At 37.9% G+C, this 6,000-nt stretch overlaps 1 protein-coding gene across 3 annotated transcripts in view; it reads right to left on the reverse strand.

Annotated features, from left to right (window-relative positions):
* Positions 1-6,000, reverse strand: part of KIF16B (kinesin family member 16B) — a 142,570-nt gene that overhangs the window by 10,592 nt on the left and 125,978 nt on the right. The gene's annotated exons all lie outside the window — the stretch shown is intronic.

A 6,000-nucleotide genomic window follows, 5' to 3' on the forward strand; every position in this document is an offset into this window, starting at 1 on the left:
AACTCCTTTTTGAGGGTTGTCGCTTCAAAGAAAAGCTAGGTGCCTTGGGCAGCCTCAATGATGCACTGAAGGCTGGGAATCTGACATGTGAAATTGCTCTCAGATGGCTAACTGCAAAGTCTTACTGTCTGAAGGCAAGGCAAGACTCCAGTGTTGTTGCTGAAAGGCAGTTAGTTTTTTTCTTTATTTTTTTAAATGGTTACTACAGGTTATGAAAGGCACTTGGTGCAGACTAACTATACCTAATCTAGAAAATGATCTATGACATGGATTTAATATAATTGATATTCATAATATGGCCCAACCACATCTCTTCTCTTTGTGGATGCCTCTATGCTCTTTCCCTCTGTGCTCCCATTGCATCCCTGTTCCTCTAGTGGGAAATCAAAACCATCACTCCAAAATGCTGCATTCTATAGTTCAGTCTATGGGTATGAAAAAATCTTCTCTAGGATTATCAAACACTGACATTTGCAGCAGCTCACTTTTGTGCTAGCAGTCGTATCTGGTGTGCATTCACATCTGTAACAAAAGGAAAAGCTTCCTTTTATCTTTCAATGATTACCAAATGTATTCTGAATGGTTTCTTAAGTCCATCTCACTGAGATGCTTCTAAGAACAGTATTTACAACTGCACTGTCAGAGGCAAACATTCAATCTGCAAGAGCCAGGCTGGTGAGCAGCTGGCTTTAAAGCTCTTCTCAAAAAGATTTGGTATTAGGGATGTTGTTGTAAGCTGATACTGAAGTCTAATAATTTCCTTTAAAGAATCACTTTGAACCGACACATAATCAGTAGCTTTGAAAGGTCTTTGTGACTGGCGTCAGAGTCAGGAAAAAAAACAAAACAGAAATGGTAAGTCTGACCCCACTTGACAGGGTTTTTGCAATAGAAAAATCAATTCACCTGTAACTAGCATGAAGCAGGTTGTCTCAGTTAAACATATTAAGGGATGAGGCTGTGAAATAAACACCAGTGGGATGTACTCATGAAGTTTAGATTAACTGTTCAGATGAAGAATCATCTAAAATCTCATTAAAATGTTTCTGCCCTCATAACTTCAAGGAAAACCTCAAGAAATAAGATCTCAAACATTGTGTTTGCCAAAACTTGCTGACCAATATTTTGAGATTTTTAATTTTTCTTAGATGTTTCTTTTGCTGGTTGCCAGCGAGGTGTTATTTATGAAACTAATAATATATTAAAATAACAAGAATGAATTGAAGTTCAAGGAAAAGGTGCTACTGTCATTATTTCAGGTTTTCCTTATGAACAAGATTCTTAGAGCCATGCAAAAGCTGCAGTATCTCACTTTGAAAGGGGAAAGCCAAAGTGGCTAGCTTTAGGGCCCTGTACTAAAAAAACCCCTAGAAATTATCACCCCCAAAGGACCTCAGCTGAAAATACAAACTAAACACAAAACAAAGCATTTGGCTTCTAAGTTAAAGAATCTTATTTTGGAAGTTCCATTTCAACTGTAGGGAACAGCAGTATTTCAGTCAGTTCAGTGTCTGTGAAGCTTTCCCCAGGCATTCTACAGATTAGAGGGCAAAACTGAATTATGCAGTTGTCCTGGTTCAGCTAGGGTAGGGTTAAGTTTCCCCAGCACAGAAGGGAGAAGGGATCTCCAGCCGTGGTATTCATACCATGCTGATGTCAGGTCCAGTTGAGGGAGAGTGGGAACTTTCCTTTGTGGCTTTGGTGAAGGGGAGCATCGCGAGCGAGCTGTCCGTAACCACTGCAGTATTTCTCTGTGTATCTTTTGTCTTGTTTACTGTTATTGCTGTTTACTGTTGTTATCATTGCTACTGTTGTTGTTCAGATTGCTTGTTACACTGTTGTATTAAATTTCTTCTTATTTTAACCCAGGGTTTGTGCCCTACTTGTTTCCGAGGGTGGGGGAGGGACAACGGCAACGTGGTCTCTGGTCTCGTCAGGGCTTAAAACCATCACAGCAGTTCATACAAGATTTATTTCTGCTTCTTGCATTAACACCTATCATTGAAAACCTCATCAGCAGACATGAGGAAGTGAGGAGGTTAAGGACAATTGTATTATTAATTTTAAATAAATTGAGCTTGTCTTTTTAAGAGGTTCAAAGTACCAAGAAAAAAGAAGAGCAGAGACAATGCCAGGAAGATGTATGTGCTCCTACAAAACTTGATGTAGGCTTGCCTTACCATACTGTTACAGGTTAAGTTTCTTTCATTCCCCAAGCTCTGCAAGTAGAAGCAAAAGGAAACACATGACTCCTACCAACTGTAGAGCTGTCTGCTGGTGCATCCCCAATCAGGGATTTTGCTTGTTCCCCTTTGCTGTCCACAGACAAACCTGAGGAAAAGCAACAGTGGGAATAGGGAATGGGAAAAAAGGAAGCAGAGACAAGGAGACAGGCTGAGGCCTGGGGGATTCTTTGTCTTCCTTTAAGCAACAACCTATTGGGATTTTGTTAGCATAACAATTGGTTTTTTCCTAAGCACACTGGTGACTAGCAATAGTCAGTGTCCATGACTGCAGGGCTTCTGGCCAAGGAGTCAAGAAACATGACTCAATCTGCTGTCAGTTTAGACAGTTAGTCCTGCCCGGTTCTTCTGGCCGCACAATGGGAAAATGAGGCTATTAATCTTCATTACTGCAATAAAGTACGAGTTTAAGAGAAGAAGAAAAATAATCATGAGAATGATAGGATACAGAAGTGCAGTACTGAAAGAAATTGGGATTTCAGAAAAACTTTTACTGTCACCCAGAGATCTAGCAAATCACCAAGAAATAAAAAATATCTTGCAGTTAAACCAGGAACAAATACATACACTGAATCACGCATCTCTGGTGACATGTGTTTCATTTACAAAGTTTTTGCATAAAAAATAAAAAAAGGAACATACATCATCCGATTTTGTTGTAAAAAAGGATCCTATACTCTTATCTGCTGATTTCTAATTGCATGAAAGGATAGATACACACTAACTTCTATTCATTAACTTTAATCAAAAGAACTCTTGGCTGTTTCATTTAAGGCGGATTTAATCAAGCAAAGTTGGCTCTGAAATTACAGTCTTTAGACTGCGGAACAATTAATTTAGAGTTTTGCCCTGCAACAGGTCCCTGATGAAATACCAAATTAAGAGATTGCAATAGGGCATTTTGTATAGGTAATTTTAAATACAATTTAGGTGCTTATTTTAAGATGCACAGGCAAAACCTTTGTGCAGACTTGCATGTTGTTTTTCCAAACCTCTATGGAAATGTAAGATATTGCTCAAAAGACTATATTACCAAGAAACACCAAAGCAAAAGTGTTCACATTGCAACTACATATTACACTAGAGATCAAAGACTTCTCCTCAGGTTCATCTCACATAAAAATGGTACACACAACATGTTTTCCTACCAACAAGGTAGTGTGAAGCTTTTGGTTATTAAGCATTTGTACCAGCTAGGATAAAGAACTTAATGTTTTACATGAACTTTGCATTTAGTGTGATTTTTAAATGACAGTCCTCATCATTTATGGGCTCTCTGGAGTCTTTTACTCCAAGTAATTTCATCTCCCCTATGATGAAATACACCCAGTTCTAATCTCAAGCTGAAACAAGGTCACACTACATGACAATCTTAAAATAAAGCAAACCCTACAGCCAGCCCCCCCAGATTCTAGTTGTCTTGAAAGGTACCACAAACCCCTCTGCTGTTCTCAGCACTTCTACTGTGGCAAGAATCCAAGGTGATGTGTAGGAAAAAACAAACTCTTCCTAAACTGTCCCGCATAGGATGTTTTGGACAAATCTCTTTATAGTTACACACAAGTAAATTTCCTTGACTAAAGCCAAAATGAGTCAAATAACAGTTTCACTATCTGCACTAGAACCAGCTCTCTGATTGTTGTACATTTAGTTAACTGGATGAATAGCTTTGTTCCTACAATGACTCCCAATCTATCTGCTTCATTTTCCCAGATCAGACTGAGAGCTGCAATTTCATTTTGATGTAAAGAAGAGAGCCTGAAAGGCCATTTCAGTAACCAGCTGCTAATTGCATCAAATATTCTAGTCAGACTGACTGGAATGACAGTTTAAATTGTTTTATCCCTCACACAGGTGTACATTGGTGTTTGAATGTTAATTTGTTATGTGCATAGTTAAAAAAAACAAAAAATATAAATTAAAAAGAAATAAAATGCTGTTGCTCAGAGGTGACCTATGGAAAGCACTGGACTAGCCAAAGCTGCACTATCCCACTTAAATCCAGAAAGTTCAGGAAAAACAACATTGAAGTCACAGCCTATTCAAGATGTATAAATATCTAATGTAAAAACTGGAAGAGCAGAGAAATGTCTTTGTCATCCACCACTGGGATGACAGCTCTTATTAATGATCTTATAATACAGAATATTTTTGTTCATAACACTTATCGGACTGATATTTGTCAGGCTGTCATCTATTTTTAGTCAATATAGTAAGTTCAGACGTTGGATAAGAACATAACATTTTTGTTGGCCTGGAAGCTGTGTTTTGCTTTTTCTAAAAATGCTGTATTAGCTCATTAGCTCTTGACTAACCATGTGGAACAATCAAATAAGCTTTTATACCATACTACAGCTATAACAACACATCACCTGTGAGGCTTGAAAGAGACTGCAAAGGGTTTTCAGCAAATCAAGGTATAGGATCAGGTGTGAAAGTCAACTGAATACAAGCCATGTTTCTGCTTGTTACCAAGGTCTAATGCTCTCACCTTTTACTTGATTGAAGTCCCACATAAGAAATGTGCTATGGTCAAAAGGCCAAGAAACCACGTCCCTTACAGAGGCAATCCATCCATTCACTACTTGCTGGTTAGCCCACTGCAGCGTGCTCAAGGCTCATACCAGACTGAAAGCCACAAGGCAGTAACAGCCAGTATTTTAAATAGAACTGGTGCCTGTGCCATCTTCCACTATCGCACTTTCTCTGCCTGCCAAATACTTTCCCAGTATAACTCAAGATGTGCTTGGAGCCTTCAAAGCATTACGTGACTTTGGAAACCATCACTACTTAAGTGGTTTCTCTCTTCACCGCAGAGGCTGCAGCTATGTTAGCTGAAACTCTCCAGCCATTGGCAAAGCCAGAGCAAACTACTGCAAAATATATAGTGAAAATACCATGATTAGCAGTCTAGACATAAGGGTTTTTTTATCAGCTTGTTGCATTAAATTCCTCATCGCAAGGATGGTAATGTTTGCTTGGCTCCTTGTCCTCTTTATCTAACCTTCCCTTAGTCACTGGGGATCTTCAGTTTCTTCAACACCAAGTGATTTGTCAGGATTATTAAGTGGCACAGTCAAGTGTGCTATCTAACATACAGTAAAACATATTCATGTGAACAGTGGACATATTACTATTATTAACTTTGCAAATATATAGGTAGTAAGTTTTAATTACTTAATTTAGTTAAAATAGATACAATTTAATTTTAAGGTAAAAACTGACTATATAGAGAGCTTATAAGAACTATATGACCATGATCAAAGCATGAACAGCAGTTTTAACATTTAGAAATATTAGAATACAATCTGTTAGTAAATTGATGAAAGGTCACAAAGATTAAGGGATTAAATTTCTTACTGGTAGAAAAATGTGCAAATTGAGTACTAGACTGGAATGTGGCCATGTCTTTATGCCCTCTATAGAGGACATGAAATAAAAAAAAAAAAGATAGATCATAATTTGTGCTGCATGTAAGACAGCCTGACATCAAAAGTCAGTGGGAGGATGTTTTGTTGGTAGATCAAAGAAAAGGTGAAGTATGTCGAAAAAAACTCAATACATGTAATAAAAGAGTCCAGTTGGAAGCAATCTACTTTTATATTAATTTCTCTAAAGCTGTACTTATTGCTACTTCAGCTCTAAAAAGAATATAATTTGTAATGACTTGCACGATCAAGTAATCCCCATGTGGCTACAACATAGTTGCGGGGTGTATAGTTTAGTCTTTGTTCACACCTCTTCTTTCCCTGTCTCT

Source organism: Athene cunicularia (genome assembly GCF_003259725.1).
Source record: "Athene cunicularia isolate RWA chromosome 3 unlocalized genomic scaffold, athCun1 chr3_part1, whole genome shotgun sequence".
Classification (NCBI taxonomy): domain Eukaryota; kingdom Metazoa; phylum Chordata; class Aves; order Strigiformes; family Strigidae; genus Athene; species Athene cunicularia.